General features: G+C 48.8%; 18 non-coding genes across 18 annotated transcripts; all 18 read right to left on the bottom strand.

Annotated features, from left to right (window-relative positions):
- Positions 1-7: 7 nt before the first annotated feature.
- Positions 8-89, bottom strand: Trnas-cga (transfer RNA serine (anticodon CGA)). Its single transcript has one exon. It is a non-coding gene; the product is annotated as a tRNA-Ser (tRNA).
- A 137-nt stretch (positions 90-226) lies between these two features.
- Positions 227-299, bottom strand: Trnak-uuu (transfer RNA lysine (anticodon UUU)). Its single transcript has one exon. It is a non-coding gene; the product is annotated as a tRNA-Lys (tRNA).
- A 536-nt stretch (positions 300-835) lies between these two features.
- On the bottom strand, positions 836-908 carry Trnaf-gaa (transfer RNA phenylalanine (anticodon GAA)). The gene has a single exon. It is a non-coding gene; the product is annotated as a tRNA-Phe (tRNA).
- A 576-nt stretch (positions 909-1,484) lies between these two features.
- Trnas-uga (transfer RNA serine (anticodon UGA)) lies at positions 1,485-1,566 on the bottom strand. The gene has a single exon. It is a non-coding gene; the product is annotated as a tRNA-Ser (tRNA).
- A 698-nt stretch (positions 1,567-2,264) lies between these two features.
- Positions 2,265-2,346, bottom strand: Trnas-cga (transfer RNA serine (anticodon CGA)). Its single transcript has one exon. It is a non-coding gene; the product is annotated as a tRNA-Ser (tRNA).
- A 137-nt stretch (positions 2,347-2,483) lies between these two features.
- Positions 2,484-2,556, bottom strand: Trnak-uuu (transfer RNA lysine (anticodon UUU)). The gene has a single exon. It is a non-coding gene; the product is annotated as a tRNA-Lys (tRNA).
- A 536-nt stretch (positions 2,557-3,092) lies between these two features.
- On the bottom strand, positions 3,093-3,165 carry Trnaf-gaa (transfer RNA phenylalanine (anticodon GAA)). The gene has a single exon. It is a non-coding gene; the product is annotated as a tRNA-Phe (tRNA).
- Positions 3,166-10,221: 7,056 nt separating this feature from the next.
- On the bottom strand, positions 10,222-10,303 carry Trnas-cga (transfer RNA serine (anticodon CGA)). Its single transcript has one exon. It is a non-coding gene; the product is annotated as a tRNA-Ser (tRNA).
- Positions 10,304-10,440: 137 nt separating this feature from the next.
- Trnak-uuu (transfer RNA lysine (anticodon UUU)) lies at positions 10,441-10,513 on the bottom strand. Its single transcript has one exon. It is a non-coding gene; the product is annotated as a tRNA-Lys (tRNA).
- Positions 10,514-11,049: 536 nt separating this feature from the next.
- Positions 11,050-11,122, bottom strand: Trnaf-gaa (transfer RNA phenylalanine (anticodon GAA)). Its single transcript has one exon. It is a non-coding gene; the product is annotated as a tRNA-Phe (tRNA).
- A 576-nt stretch (positions 11,123-11,698) lies between these two features.
- Trnas-uga (transfer RNA serine (anticodon UGA)) lies at positions 11,699-11,780 on the bottom strand. The gene has a single exon. It is a non-coding gene; the product is annotated as a tRNA-Ser (tRNA).
- Positions 11,781-12,478: 698 nt separating this feature from the next.
- Positions 12,479-12,560, bottom strand: Trnas-cga (transfer RNA serine (anticodon CGA)). Its single transcript has one exon. It is a non-coding gene; the product is annotated as a tRNA-Ser (tRNA).
- Positions 12,561-12,697: 137 nt separating this feature from the next.
- Positions 12,698-12,770, bottom strand: Trnak-uuu (transfer RNA lysine (anticodon UUU)). Its single transcript has one exon. It is a non-coding gene; the product is annotated as a tRNA-Lys (tRNA).
- Positions 12,771-13,306: 536 nt separating this feature from the next.
- Trnaf-gaa (transfer RNA phenylalanine (anticodon GAA)) lies at positions 13,307-13,379 on the bottom strand. The gene has a single exon. It is a non-coding gene; the product is annotated as a tRNA-Phe (tRNA).
- Positions 13,380-13,955: 576 nt separating this feature from the next.
- Positions 13,956-14,037, bottom strand: Trnas-uga (transfer RNA serine (anticodon UGA)). Its single transcript has one exon. It is a non-coding gene; the product is annotated as a tRNA-Ser (tRNA).
- A 698-nt stretch (positions 14,038-14,735) lies between these two features.
- Positions 14,736-14,817, bottom strand: Trnas-cga (transfer RNA serine (anticodon CGA)). Its single transcript has one exon. It is a non-coding gene; the product is annotated as a tRNA-Ser (tRNA).
- Positions 14,818-14,954: 137 nt separating this feature from the next.
- Trnak-uuu (transfer RNA lysine (anticodon UUU)) lies at positions 14,955-15,027 on the bottom strand. The gene has a single exon. It is a non-coding gene; the product is annotated as a tRNA-Lys (tRNA).
- Positions 15,028-15,563: 536 nt separating this feature from the next.
- Trnaf-gaa (transfer RNA phenylalanine (anticodon GAA)) lies at positions 15,564-15,636 on the bottom strand. The gene has a single exon. It is a non-coding gene; the product is annotated as a tRNA-Phe (tRNA).
- Between the last annotated feature and the right edge of the window lie 555 nt (positions 15,637-16,191).

Raw genomic sequence — 16,191 nt, 5'->3', positions numbered from 1 at the left:
AATCGCACGCAGCCGGTAGGACTCGAACCTACGCTCCCAGAGGGAATCTGATTTCGAGTCAGACGCCTTAACCACTCGGCCACGACTGCCGGTAGCGCGAGTTCTGCCGACACATGCAACTGCTACCGTTTAAAGCACTGTGGTGTCAGGAAACGGCGTAGTTGCATTCTTTTCCGTAGTGTTTCCACCTCTACTAGACGAATCACTACCAAAGTATTAAAATTTCCGCCCGGACAGGGACTTGAACCCTGGACCCTTAGGTTAAAAGCCTAATGCTCTACCGACTGAGCTATCCGGGCTCACAAGACGTTTGTAAACCTTCCACGATACACAACTGCACATTGACTCATGTCCTTTACTGTTGTGCACTCGCTGCATGGAGCTGTAACTAATAAAACGTCGCCTGGATGCTGTCTACAAACTTATCGTGCTAAGCTCGTAACAGACTATCGAAGAATGCTGACACATGACGCAAGAACAAATTGCAGCAATCGTTACGTCTCATACGTTGGAGCAGAGGATTTACGTGTTCTGTCGACACTCACTGGGCAACTGGAAAATTCACAAGCATTTCGAATGCAATGTTTCCCACGTTTTCGCTCATTTCACGGTTCCGTTGGAGACGTTCTTCACGTCCTGACACAAAAAAGGGAACGCAATAGGTAGGACTTTTTTTATTTTCTTGCTTCCCAGGCATTTGCCTACTGTGTTCCTCTTATGGCATGCACTGGACAACCAGAACAGCTACAGGAGGGAGTCATTTTTGTTCTCGGCGGTAGTTACATTATCACAAACTCAGAGCAATTCCATTGGCGTCAGCTTCAAAACGAATGCATGCCGAAACCCGGGATCGAACCAGGGACCTTTAGATCTTCAGTCTAACGCTCTCCCAACTGAGCTATTTCGGCTGACGTTGAACGTCTCTGTTTTGCACGTCTTCGTTGACCTCTGCCCCGTCGCCAATTTCACAGTCATCTTCATCTGATAAGACACAGGGACGCTGAAAGGCGAGCAGCAGATGCAGTGAAGTACCACACACATTTCTTCTGCTTCCATCATCGTAACAAGCAAACACTTCGACTCGATTCATGTAATATTGACATCGCTGACGCTAGAAAACCTGTGCTATATCGATGCCACGTGCAACTCGTGTGCAAAGAACGAGACACAAGAAGCAGTGAGCCTCTCCAGCGTGTGAGAGGCAGCATCTAGCAGATACACACGGTAAAACATTTGACTTGCGCTAGCTCATAAATTGCTACACGTCATCGTCTGCAAGCTAAAATGGACACATCTGCACTGCCCAGAGAGGTGACACTTGCACTGACACCTGGTGGACGGCTGTGAGACGAGGAGATGAGCTGTGGCTTCTGGGCGCGACTGTAGCGCTGCACCCTGCACATTGCTGGCGATCCACGTGTTTAGTGGAGACGCAACCGCTAGGATGCAGCTGAACGTCCTTCTTCTGAGAGCGAGAAAATTTTCGCAGTCGGCAGGACTCGAACCTACGCTCCCAGAGGGAATCTGATTTCAAGTCAGACGCCTTAACCACTCGGCCACGACTGCCTGTGGCAATATCGTCTTCCGACAAGTGAAAGTGACATCTTTAGAAGCAATCCGATGGCAGAAAGCGGCGTGGCCTCACTCTTTTCTCTAGTGTTTCCATTGCCAGCACATTAGCCGTTACGAAAGTGTATTAATTTTCGCCCAGACAGGGGCTTGAACCCAACACCCTTTGGTTGAAAACCTAACGCTCTACCGACTGAGCTACCGTACAGCTGCGTGGTGTGCGAGTGATTCACATGTCGTAATTACTGGCTTATGGCTCCAATGGCGACTTCACCGACTTCCCACTGACGCACCGCTGACGCTGCTTTTCTGTCGTCTTAAGCGGTGGACATACTTGCAAGTAGCTGCGAGATCTTAACAAAAGAAACGCTGCACCATTGCTTTTGCCGCACTCGAATGACTGAATTACGATTCTTAAAAAGAAATGAATGTTCGCTCTGTCCAACACTTCCAAGCACATCTGTGTACTCACAAACTCGGCGTCGGCGCGAGAAAATGACGGGAGCGCACTCGTGGGCCTGCGACGGCTTTCTGCAGTCCCAGCGTCAGTGCGAGGTGAACCGGTAGCCACAGGAAGCAGCGGCCGTTGCGAAACTCAGTATTCTTAAATTTTCGTCTTGTTGAGAGTGGCGTCATTGGTTTGCATCCGCGTTCACGTGTGTGAAAATATTTGCTGCTCTTTACGCAAAATCGCACGCAGCCGGTAGGACTCGAACCTACGCTCCCAGAGGGAATCTGATTTCGAGTCAGACGCCTTAACCACTCGGCCACGACTGCCGGTAGCGCGAGTTCTGCCGACACATGCAACTGCTACCGTTTAAAGCACTGTGGTGTCAGGAAACGGCGTAGTTGCATTCTTTTCCGTAGTGTTTCCACCTCTACTAGACGAATCACTACCAAAGTATTAAAATTTCCGCCCGGACAGGGACTTGAACCCTGGACCCTTAGGTTAAAAGCCTAATGCTCTACCGACTGAGCTATCCGGGCTCACAAGACGTTTGTAAACCTTCCACGATACACAACTGCACATTGACTCATGTCCTTTACTGTTGTGCACTCGCTGCATGGAGCTGTAACTAATAAAACGTCGCCTGGATGCTGTCTACAAACTTATCGTGCTAAGCTCGTAACAGACTATCGAAGAATGCTGACACATGACGCAAGAACAAATTGCAGCAATCGTTACGTCTCATACGTTGGAGCAGAGGATTTACGTGTTCTGTCGACACTCACTGGGCAACTGGAAAATTCACAAGCATTTCGAATGCAATGTTTCCCACGTTTTCGCTCATTTCACGGTTCCGTTGGAGACGTTCTTCACGTCCTGACACAAAAAAGGGAACGCAATAGGTAGGACTTTTTTTATTTTCTTGCTTCCCAGGCATTTGCCTACTGTGTTCCTCTTATGGCATGCACTGGACAACCAGAACAGCTACAGGAGGGAGTCATTTTTGTTCTCGGCGGTAGTTACATTATCACAAACTCAGAGCAATTCCATTGGCGTCAGCTTCAAAACGAATGCATGCCGAAACCCGGGATCGAACCAGGGACCTTTAGATCTTCAGTCTAACGCTCTCCCAACTGAGCTATTTCGGCTGACGTTGAACGTCTCTGTTTTGCACGTCTTCGTTGACCTCTGCCCCGTCGCCAATTTCACAGTCATCTTCATCTGATAAGACACAGGGACGCTGAAAGGCGAGCAGCAGATGCAGTGAAGTACCACACACATTTCTTCTGCTTCCATCATCGTAACAAGCAAACACTTCGACTCGATTCATGTAATATTGACTTCGCTGACGCTAGAAAACCTGTGCTATATCGATGCCACGTGCAACTCGTGTGCAAAGAACGAGACACAAGAAGCAGTGAGCCTCTCCAGCGTGTGAGAGGCAGCATCTAGCAGATACACACGGTAAAACATTTGACTTGCGCTAGCTCATAAATTGCTACACGTCATCGTCTGCAAGCTAAAATGGACACATCTGCACTGCCCAGAGAGGTGACACTTGCACTGACACCTGGTGGACGGCTGTGAGACGAGGAGATGAGCTGTGGCTTCTGGGCGCGACTGTAGCGCTGCACCCTGCACATTGCTGGCGATCCACGTGTTTAGTGGAGACGCAACCGCTAGGATGCAGCTGAACGTCCTTCTTCTGAGAGCGAGAAAATTTTCGCAGTCGGCAGGACTCGAACCTACGCTCCCAGAGGGAATCTGATTTCAAGTCAGACGCCTTAACCACTTTTTTTTTTTTTTTTTTTATGTTCTTTTTTTTTCTGGGTGTAAGCCAGGTATCCTAGCCACTTTTTTTTCCCCATATTTTTTTTTTTTTTTTTTTTTTTTTTTTTTTTTTTTTTTTTTTTTGTAATGCACGTGAGTGCTAGGCAGCCGGCGGCAAGGTGGGCAGGGGTCGCAATCCTGAGGCCTGGCCACGATGTCACCGCCATACCCCGCACCCATTTGCATCGTTTTGTGATGTGAATTTATAGTTCCATAAGTATTATTATATTTTGTTTAATTTGTAATGTGGCGTCATGTGTGTTCCATTGTTTTTATAGATATAAACAGAATGTTAAAAAGAAATCCATGTCTGGCCTTAGGATTACGCAGCACAGTATGAAATCCAGCACAGCAGCTACTCAAAGTTGGTCTTCGCGTAGAAAGAATTTTCCCAGTTTCCATGTCGTTGATAAGTATTGTGCATTCTGTTTCCCGATGGGTGAGTGTGGATTGCCGCTTCTCAAAACCCTGAGCGTGCCATGCATTGGAAGATGCGCGCTGGTAACGTGGTGACACCATAGAGCAGGGACATGCCAAAACAACCATTTCCCGTATTGTAAAGCCTCTTGATAGGAGGATAGAAGCTGCTGGAAACTCCTGGTTCGTACGAAATCTTCGTGCAGCTTTGATGAAAAATAATGCGAAATGAAAGTAAACAAATGAGGAGCCTCTTCTGGGTGTCGCTCTGCGGAACCAAAAGTAAAGTGCTGTCATTTGAAAATGAAAGGGAACTCCAAAAAACAATTAAATGTTCGAGGCCAAGTGCACTGTGCACTCAGTACCGCCGTTTGACCCATGATGCAAATCACCCACAGCTGATGGTGCGGAGCAGACCATATCCATGGAAACAACAACAATATAACAAAGTAGTGAAAAAAAAAATCCGTCCAATGGATCCGTAAACTTAAATTCTGCCATCACTTAAAGCAATAGTGAGAAAATTTTGAAACTGGTCTTGATACTGTCGCAATTTCTTAATCGCATAGTACTCTTCGATGAGGTACATCTGATAATCGTGTAGCGTTGGCGTTGTATGGACGAGCATGTAATAGACGAACTGGCCCATGAGCCAGACATAACTATTATTCTTAGATGGAGGATAAAGCTGCCAGTCTGGTTGAAGCGCGTCATGAAGTTGAATGGAAGAATCCGACGTCCTATTAATGACTGCGAGTTTCTTTCGCGTCCACTGCCATATTTGTGTTTGATCCCGGCAGTGGAAGAGATGCGGCAGCGTTTCCACTAAGTTACACTTCTCACAAAACGGGGTGGGCCGCAGCTTGATTTTGTGCAATTTCTCTCCAGTGGGAATCACCTCATTGACAGCGTCATACCAAACAGATCGAACTCTGGAGCGAAGGAGCGGATAACTAATGTTCGTCCATACATTTCTCCAGTTTTTGCCTAAATATTTCTTCTCAATTGGGTTATCCAGCTGCCGTTTAGTAAGAGCACGATAGGTCGCCGCCGTGTTGAACGGATGCGGGTTGTCCTGAACATAGCTGAGCTCCACATAATACCGCCGGATATAGCCAAGTTCAGGATGAATGTGTCCCACAGACGTTGGCGCAGACAAATCCTTTGGACGTAAGGTGTTGAAAAGCCGTTCCGTGAGACTATTTGGGTTACTGTGTAGTATACGGGAAGTACGAGTTAAAAAAGTCGCCACACATTGGGATTCAACGTCTTTGACGCCTAAGCCACCGCGGGAACGAAATAACGAGGTAGCTTTAAAGGAAACTTTAAAGATGTTCCCTCGCCAGACATACCAGCAAGCAAGTGCTAAAATTTTTTTCGCAATGGCTGTCGGGATTGGTAAAACAGCGGCAGTGTGATAGAGCTTACTGAAAACGTAACTATTAATAAACTGTGCCCTCTGCATCCGGTCTAAAGACCGCATGTTATGTTCTTTGATCACCGCACGTAAGATGGTAAGCTTGCGTTCCCAATTCACGTGGAGCATGGCCTGGGGGTTCGGTGATATAACCAGGCCGAGATGCCACAGGTCTTCGGTCTTGTCCAACCAAGAAATACCGATGGAGTGGGGGTTGCGACCTAACGGCATAATTTTGGACTTTCGCTCATTAAGTCTAGCGCCACAAGCGACAGAGTACTGATGGACAATCCGACGAACTGACCCCAGCTCTTCGGTGTTAGTAATAAGCACACTGATATCGTCGGCATAGGCGTGGCAGACCGTTTTCGTGTTTAACGTTTGCAACCCGTGTAAAGTTACGTAAAACTTTTTAAGAAGTGGCTCTATAGCGATCGAGAATAACGTCATAGAAAGGGGGCACCCTTGTCGCACTGCCTGTCGTATGGGCACGGGGGCGGTTAACTGGCCGTTAACCTTCACGCGTGAAGACGTTCCGCAGATACATTTCTGAATAAGCTGTCGAAAACGCTGGTTGAATCCCATCTGACTCATTGTGCGCAATAAAAAGCCGTGATTAACTCTATCAAACGCCTTATCAAAGTCGAGAAACAATAACGCCAAATCAGTGTTGGTAATCCAAGTTAAATAAGTCAGGTCGCGATATTCACACAGGGCATTTAACATCGATCGACCACTGACTGCACTCGTCTGATAAGGGCCAAGTACTTTGCCAAGAAGTACTTTAAGCCTGGTGTTTATAATCCTAGTCAAGATCTTAAAATCGGAGTTAAGCAACGTAATTGGCCGAAAGTCATTTAACATAGTCGGATTGGATGTTTTGGGAACCAGGACAACCATTCCTTCCGTGAACTGCGGGGGGAAGGCAGGACGCGATAACAGGTCGTTATACATGGCGGTCAATTCGTCGCCGATCACATCCCAGAACCGTGAATAAAATTCGACCGGCAAGCCGTCTAAGCCGGCGGCTTTGTTCTTGGCAGCGCACGCAAGGATGGACTTAACTTCAGAGTTTGTGACATTGGCCAAGAGAGCAGCGTTATCATCCTGATCGACCGTGGAGGCGATGTCGTTTAAAAAATCGTCCCCCGCCGATAGATCGGTATCTGACTCGGAATAATGTTGTCGAAAATAATTGAAAACATGCGTCTTGATAGCACCCTGCTCATTGTACAGATTCCCGCCAGCATCCTTCAGATGAGCAATAATTTTTTGTTTACCACGTTTGGTTTCCCGTATGAGATGGAATAACGATGCGGACTCGTGGGCGACGTCATCAGAAGAGCGCGATCGTACCCGATTGCCAACAAGAGCTTCACGAACTAAAGCAGTAATTTTTGCTTTGATACGCTTGATGCGGATCAGGTTGTCGGACAAAGCAGAGGGATCGCTGTACAGCTGGCGTAAACCGAGGAAATAAAATTCTAGAGACCGTTTCCTCCAATAAGCCCTGGTCCTGGCAAACTGGTAAATACATTTCGTAATCCGCGGTTTAACAAGCTCCGTCCACCAAAGAACGCGCTCCCTATACCGAGCTTGCCTCTGGAGGCACTGCTGCCAGGTGTCAACGAGGCAACGCCGTAACTCCGCTTCATCTAACAGCGAGACATTCAGCTGCCACGTGCCGCGTCCCAAAAAGGTCTGCTGTCGCACATTCCGAATCGTTATATGGTATGCGGAGTGGTCACTGAAACTGAGCGGCCATAGTTCACAATCACGAATGGTATGTAAAAGATCTTGAGAAACATAAAACCTATCCAGACGGCTAGAAGAAGCAGCACTTACATAGGTATAGCCCATCGTGTGTGGTCGAAGATGACACCAACTATCTTGTAAATGCAGTCCATCTGTTAACATTAGTAGCTCGGGACAAAAATTAAAATTCGGACTTTGATCTTCTTTGCGTAAAACGCAGTTGAAATCCCCACCCAGGATGAGCTTCAGACGCACGTTTGTCAATAAGGGCACAACTTCAGCCCTAAAAAAATCACTTCTGTCCCTTCTGCCAGCGGATCCTGTCGGGGCGTACACGTTCAGGAGAAGCAAATCCTGGAATTGGGCGGCAATGCCGCGTCCCGTGTCTAAAAGCGCTGTAGGTTGATAAGCGATGCCAGCTTTAAATAAAATCGCAGTGCCCGCCTCAGTGCCAAGATTTAATATGGCATCATACCCAGGTATTTCTCCAACCTTGGGTGACACAACTTCTTGGAAGAAAACTATATCTATATCGGCGGCATATAGATAGTCGGTCAAGCATTTAAGTTTGACATCGGATGCGATCCTATTTAAATTAACTGTGGCAAGTTTATAATCTTGCATGGTGGGGATAGAAAGGGTCCGGTTTATTCACTTTCGTCTGCCCAAGACTTGTCAGCTGGCGTATGCTGATGGCCAGTATCCATCAGCTCAGAACGCGGACGGTCGACATGCATCTCCATATCGACCTCCCCCACGTGGCGCGCGACGGAACCCATTTCATCTGTGCCGCCGCGTTCACTGCCGTCTTTTCGGATCTGCTTTATAGTGCGCTGCAATTTCTTTTCCAGAGTGCGGATCTCCTCCTCACTCTGCTTTCGTGCCGACCGCTTAGATTTCCCGGTTCTCGGGGGAGGTGCGTCGCCGTCAGAAACGGTTTGGACGTCCGTCAAGAGACTGTGTGTAGAGCCTTCCTCAGATAGGTCACCGCCGAGAGGGAGGGGTGTGGGGGGTGCCACGTCAGGGGGGCAAGAAACGCGCGACCTGTCGCCACCATCCGACAACTGCTTCAGCTCGACGGACGTAGTTGGAGTAGGGACGGGAGTCGGTCCTGCATGGTCGGCACGAAGGCCGACAGTCGGGGAAACCTGCAGGTGTACAGCGTGGCTGTCGATATCGGCGACATCACTACGAACGGGACATTCGGGGGTCGCCGCAGAGTTGTTTACAATGACCGCACCGGCGTCTGGGGTCACCGCAGCCGGTTGGTGGAGCGTCGGGTGTGTCGTAGGCGACTCCATCAATGTCTGCGCGTAAGACAACCGATTGCCATCGTGCCCATCGAGAGGTGTAAGACGATGTTGTATTCCTCGACGACCCGCCCGGACACGGGGACAAGCAGATATTAAATGGTCCGTAGAACCACAAATTACGCAAGTTCGCGGTTGTCCTTCGTACATCACCAGCGCCCGAAAACCCTGCACCAAAATGTTGGACGGGATGTGCTTCGTCAAATCAATTTTCGCATTCCGAACGCCGTTATCAACATTGAAATGTTTGTAACCCCTCCATTGCTCGGCATGAATTTGCAAGACACTACCGTAGGGAGACAAAGCTTGCCGAATTCTATCGAAGCTAACTTCGAAAGGCAGATTAAATATACGGACGGTTCGTAGCCCTAGTCCAGCATGACTAACGGATACTTTACAAATTTCGCCTTTAGAATTCACAAAATCCGCTGTGCCTTCCGTGAGGGTCATAATACGAACACAAGGATCGTCACTAATCAATTTTACATAAACAGCGTTCGCAAGAAAATCATACGAAAACCCAAGAACTTCGTCATCTCGCAGTCCCAATCGATCGTAAAACCAGTCAACAAGTTCGTAAACCTGTGGTCGAGCAAATCCATACGGAAATCCAAATCGTAGCGTGTAACGTCTCAACTCATCTTCCATCACTTTCTTGAAGTAGTACTTACAGTACCAACAGCTGCGTGCGCCCTTAAGCACAGGCGAAGCGACCACAACCGCACGTCTGCACACGGCCGCGGCCGCGGCGGAACTGTTCCACTCGGCCACGACTGCCTGTGGCAATATCGTCTTCCGACAAGTGAAAGTGACATCTTTAGAAGCAATCCGATGGCAGAAAGCGGCGTGGCCTCACTCTTTTCTCTAGTGTTTCCATTGCCAGCACATTAGCCGTTACGAAAGTGTATTAATTTTCGCCCAGACAGGGGCTTGAACCCAACACCCTTTGGTTGAAAACCTAACGCTCTACCGACTGAGCTACCGTACAGCTGCGTGGTGTGCGAGTGATTCACATGTCGTAATTACTGGCTTATGGCTCCAATGGCGACTTCACCGACTTCCCACTGACGCACCGCTGACGCTGCTTTTCTGTCGTCTTAAGCGGTGGACATACTTGCAAGTAGCTGCGAGATCTTAACAAAAGAAACGCTGCACCATTGCTTTTGCCGCACTCGAATGACTGAATTACGATTCTTAAAAAGAAATGAATGTTCGCTCTGTCCAACACTTCCAAGCACATCTGTGTACTCACAAACTCGGCGTCGGCGCGAGAAAATGACGGGAGCGCACTCGTGGGCCTGCGACGGCTTTCTGCAGTCCCAGCGTCAGTGCGAGGTGAACCGGTAGCCACAGGAAGCAGCGGCCGTTGCGAAACTCAGTATTCTTAAATTTTCGTCTTGTTGAGAGTGGCGTCATTGGTTTGCATCCGCGTTCACGTGTGTGAAAATATTTGCTGCTCTTTACGCAAAATCGCACGCAGCCGGTAGGACTCGAACCTACGCTCCCAGAGGGAATCTGATTTCGAGTCAGACGCCTTAACCACTCGGCCACGACTGCCGGTAGCGCGAGTTCTGCCGACACATGCAACTGCTACCGTTTAAAGCACTGTGGTGTCAGGAAACGGCGTAGTTGCATTCTTTTCCGTAGTGTTTCCACCTCTACTAGACGAATCACTACCAAAGTATTAAAATTTCCGCCCGGACAGGGACTTGAACCCTGGACCCTTAGGTTAAAAGCCTAATGCTCTACCGACTGAGCTATCCGGGCTCACAAGACGTTTGTAGACCTTCCACGATACACAACTGCACATTGACTCATGTCCTTTACTGTTGTGCACTCGCTGCATGGAGCTGTAACTAATAAAACGTCGCCTGGATGCTGTCTACAAACTTATCGTGCTAAGCTCGTAACAGACTATCGAAGAATGCTGACACATGACGCAAGAACAAATTGCAGCAATCGTTACGTCTCATACGTTGGAGCAGAGGATTTACGTGTTCTGTCGACACTCACTGGGCAACTGGAAAATTCACAAGCATTTCGAATGCAATGTTTCCCACGTTTTCGCTCATTTCACGGTTCCGTTGGAGACGTTCTTCACGTCCTGACACAAAAAAGGGAACGCAATAGGTAGGACTTTTTTTATTTTCTTGCTTCCCAGGCATTTGCCTACTGTGTTCCTCTTATGGCATGCACTGGACAACCAGAACAGCTACAGGAGGGAGTCATTTTTGTTCTCGGCGGTAGTTACATTATCACAAACTCAGAGCAATTCCATTGGCGTCAGCTTCAAAACGAATGCATGCCGAAACCCGGGATCGAACCAGGGACCTTTAGATCTTCAGTCTAACGCTCTCCCAACTGAGCTATTTCGGCTGACGTTGAACGTCTCTGTTTTGCACGTCTTCGTTGACCTCTGCCCCGTCGCCAATTTCACAGTCATCTTCATCTGATAAGACACAGGGACGCTGAAAGGCGAGCAGCAGATGCAGTGAAGTACCACACACATTTCTTCTGCTTCCATCATCGTAACAAGCAAACACTTCGACTCGATTCATGTAATATTGACATCGCTGACGCTAGAAAACCTGTGCTATATCGATGCCACGTGCAACTCGTGTGCAAAGAACGAGACACAAGAAGCAGTGAGCCTCTCCAGCGTGTGAGAGGCAGCATCTAGCAGATACACACGGTAAAACATTTGACTTGCGCTAGCTCATAAATTGCTACACGTCATCGTCTGCAAGCTAAAATGGACACATCTGCACTGCCCAGAGAGGTGACACTTGCACTGACACCTGGTGGACGGCTGTGAGACGAGGAGATGAGCTGTGGCTTCTGGGCGCGACTGTAGCGCTGCACCCTGCACATTGCTGGCGATCCACGTGTTTAGTGGAGACGCAACCGCTAGGATGCAGCTGAACGTCCTTCTTCTGAGAGCGAGAAAATTTTCGCAGTCGGCAGGACTCGAACCTACGCTCCCAGAGGGAATCTGATTTCAAGTCAGACGCCTTAACCACTCGGCCACGACTGCCTGTGGCAATATCGTCTTCCGACAAGTGAAAGTGACATCTTTAGAAGCAATCCGATGGCAGAAAGCGGCGTGGCCTCACTCTTTTCTCTAGTGTTTCCATTGCCAGCACATTAGCCGTTACGAAAGTGTATTAATTTTCGCCCAGACAGGGGCTTGAACCCAACACCCTTTGGTTGAAAACCTAACGCTCTACCGACTGAGCTACCGTACAGCTGCGTGGTGTGCGAGTGATTCACATGTCGTAATTACTGGCTTATGGCTCCAATGGCGACTTCACCGACTTCCCACTGACGCACCGCTGACGCTGCTTTTCTGTCGTCTTAAGCGGTGGACATACTTGCAAGTAGCTGCGAGATCTTAACAAAAGAAACGCTGCACCATTGCTTTTGCCGCACTCGAATGACTGAATTACGATTCTTAAAAAGAAATGAATGTTCGCTCTGTCCAACACTTCCAAGCACATCTGTGTACTCACAAACTCGGCGTCGGCGCGAGAAAATGACGGGAGCGCACTCGTGGGCCTGCGACGGCTTTCTGCAGTCCCAGCGTCAGTGCGAGGTGAACCGGTAGCCACAGGAAGCAGCGGCCGTTGCGAAACTCAGTATTCTTAAATTTTCGTCTTGTTGAGAGTGGCGTCATTGGTTTGCATCCGCGTTCACGTGTGTGAAAATATTTGCTGCTCTTTACGCAAAATCGCACGCAGCCGGTAGGACTCGAACCTACGCTCCCAGAGGGAATCTGATTTCGAGTCAGACGCCTTAACCACTCGGCCACGACTGCCGGTAGCGCGAGTTCTGCCGACACATGCAACTGCTACCGTTTAAAGCACTGTGGTGTCAGGAAACGGCGTAGTTGCATTCTTTTCCGTAGTGTTTCCACCTCTACTAGACGAATCACTACCAAAGTATTAAAATTTCCGCCCGGACAGGGACTTGAACCCTGGACCCTTAGGTTAAAAGCCTAATGCTCTACCGACTGAGCTATCCGGGCTCACAAGACGTTTGTAAACCTTCCACGATACACAACTGCACATTGACTCATGTCCTTTACTGTTGTGCACTCGCTGCATGGAGCTGTAACTAATAAAACGTCGCCTGGATGCTGTCTACAAACTTATCGTGCTAAGCTCGTAACAGACTATCGAAGAATGCTGACACATGACGCAAGAACAAATTGCAGCAATCGTTACGTCTCATACGTTGGAGCAGAGGATTTACGTGTTCTGTCGACACTCACTGGGCAACTGGAAAATTCACAAGCATTTCGAATGCAATGTTTCCCACGTTTTCGCTCATTTCACGGTTCCGTTGGAGACGTTCTTCACGTCCTGACACAAAAAAGGGAACGCAATAGGTAGGACTTTTTTTATTTTCTTGCTTCCCAGGCATTTGCCTACTGTGTTCCTCTTATGGCATGCACTGGACAACCAGAACAGCTACAGGAGGGAGTCATTTTTGTTCTCGGCGGTAGTTACATTATCACAAACTCAGAGCAATTCCATTGGCGTCAGCTTCAAAACGAATGCATGCCGAAACCCGGGATCGAACCAGGGACCTTTAGATCTTCAGTCTAACGCTCTCCCAACTGAGCTATTTCGGCTGACGTTGAACGTCTCTGTTTTGCACGTCTTCGTTGACCTCTGCCCCGTCGCCAATTTCACAGTCATCTTCATCTGATAAGACACAGGGACGCTGAAAGGCGAGCAGCAGATGCAGTGAAGTACCACACACATTTCTTCTGCTTCCATCATCGTAACAAGCAAACACTTCGACTCGATTCATGTAATATTGACATCGCTGACGCTAGAAAACCTGTGCTATATCGATGCCACGTGCAACTCGTGTGCAAAGAACGAGACACAAGAAGCAGTGAGCCTCTCCAGCGTGTGAGAGGCAGCATCTAGCAGATACACACGGTAAAACATTTGACTTGCGCTAGCTCATAAATTGCTACACGTCATCGTCTGCAAGCTAAAATGGACACATCTGCACTGCCCAGAGAGGTGACACTTGCACTGACACCTGGTGGACGGCTGTGAGACGAGGAGATGAGCTGTGGCTTCTGGGCGCGACTGTAGCGCTGCACCCTGCACATTGCTGGCGATCCACGTGTTTAGTGGAGACGCAACCGCTAGGATGCAGCTGAACGTCCTTCTTCTGAGAGCGAGAAAATTTTCGCAGTCGGCAGGACTCGAACCTACGCTCCCAGAGGGAATCTGATTTCAAGTCAGACGCCTTAACCACTCGGCCACGACTGCCTGTGGCAATATCGTCTTCCGACAAGTGAAAGTGACATCTTTAGAAGCAATCCGATGGCAGAAAGCGGCGTGGCCTCACTCTTTTCTCTAGTGTTTCCATTGCCAGCACATTAGCCGTTACGAAAGTGTATTAATTTTCGCCCAGACAGGGGCTTGAACCCAACACCCTTTGGTTGAAAACCTAACGCTCTACCGACTGAGCTACCGTACAGCTGCGTGGTGTGCGAGTGATTCACATGTCGTAATTACTGGCTTATGGCTCCAATGGCGACTTCACCGACTTCCCACTGACGCACCGCTGACGCTGCTTTTCTGTCGTCTTAAGCGGTGGACATACTTGCAAGTAGCTGCGAGATCTTAACAAAAGAAACGCTGCACCATTGCTTTTGCCGCACTCGAATGACTGAATTACGATTCTTAAAAAGAAATGAATGTTCGCTCTGTCCAACACTTCCAAGCACATCTGTGTACTCACAAACTCGGCGTCGGCGCGAGAAAATGACGGGAGCGCACTCGTGGGCCTGCGACGGCTTTCTGCAGTCCCAGCGTCAGTGCGAGGTGAACCGGTAGCCACAGGAAGCAGCGGCCGTTGCGAAACTCAGTATTCTTAAATTTTCGTCTTGTTGAGAGTGGCGTCATTGGTTTGCATCCGCGTTCACGTGTGTGAAAATATTTGCTGCTCTTTACGCAAAATCGCACGCAGCCGGTAGGACTCGAACCTACGCTCCCAGAGGGAATCTGATTTCGAGTCAGACGCCTTAACCACTCGGCCACGACTGCCGGTAGCGCGAGTTCTGCCGACACATGCAACTGCTACCGTTTAAAGCACTGTGGTGTCAGGAAACGGCGTAGTTGCATTCTTTTCCGTAGTGTTTCCACCTCTACTAGACGAATCACTACCAAAGTATTAAAATTTCCGCCCGGACAGGGACTTGAACCCTGGACCCTTAGGTTAAAAGCCTAATGCTCTACCGACTGAGCTATCCGGGCTCACAAGACGTTTGTAAACCTTCCACGATACACAACTGCACATTGACTCATGTCCTTTACTGTTGTGCACTCGCTGCATGGAGCTGTAACTAATAAAACGTCGCCTGGATGCTGTCTACAAACTTATCGTGCTAAGCTCGTAACAGACTATCGAAGAATGCTGACACATGACGCAAGAACAAATTGCAGCAATCGTTACGTCTCATACGTTGGAGCAGAGGATTTACGTGTTCTGTCGACACTCACTGGGCAACTGGAAAATTCACAAGCATTTCGAATGCAATGTTTCCCACGTTTTCGCTCATTTCACGGTTCCGTTGGAGACGTTCTTCACGTCCTGACACAAAAAAGGGAACGCAATAGGTAGGACTTTTTTTATTTTCTTGCTTCCCAGGCATTTGCCTACTGTGTTCCTCTTATGGCATGCACTGGACAACCAGAACAGCTACAGGAGGGAGTCATTTTTGTTCTCGGCGGTAGTTACATTATCACAAACTCAGAGCAATTCCATTGGCGTCAGCTTCAAAACGAATGCATGCCGAAACCCGGGATCGAACCAGGGACCTTTAGATCTTCAGTCTAACGCTCTCCCAACTGAGCTATTTCGGCTGACGTTGAACGTCTCTGTTTTGCACGTCTTCGTTGACCTCTGCCCCGTCGCCAATTTCACAGTCATCTTCATCTGATAAGACACAGGGACGCTGAAAGGCGAGCAGCAGATGCAGTGAAGTACCACACACATTTCTTCTGCTTCCATCATCGTAACAAGCAAACACTTCGACTCGATTCATGTAATATTGACTTCGCTGACGCTAGAAAACCTGTGCTATATCGATGCCACGTGCAACTCGTGTGCAAAGAACGAGACACAAGAAGCAGTGAGCCTCTCCAGCGTGTGAGAGGCAGCATCTAGCAGATACACACGGTAAAACATTTGACTTGCGCTAGCTCATAAATTGCTACACGTCATCGTCTGCAAGCTAAACTGGACACATCTGCACTGCCCAGAGAGGTGACACTTGCACTGACACCTGGTGGACGGCTGTGAGACGAGGAGATGAGCTGTGGCTTCTGGGCGCGACTGTAGCGCTGCACCCTGCACATTGCTGGCGATCCACGTGTTTAGTGGAGACGCAACCGCTAGGATGCAGCTGAACGTCCTTC

This window comes from Schistocerca nitens, unplaced genomic scaffold, assembly GCF_023898315.1.
Source record: "Schistocerca nitens isolate TAMUIC-IGC-003100 unplaced genomic scaffold, iqSchNite1.1 HiC_scaffold_385, whole genome shotgun sequence".
Classification (NCBI taxonomy): Eukaryota; Metazoa; Arthropoda; class Insecta; order Orthoptera; family Acrididae; genus Schistocerca; species Schistocerca nitens.
The sequence above is the reverse complement of the archived record's forward strand: the minus strand, read 5'-3'. Positions and strand labels throughout refer to the sequence as shown.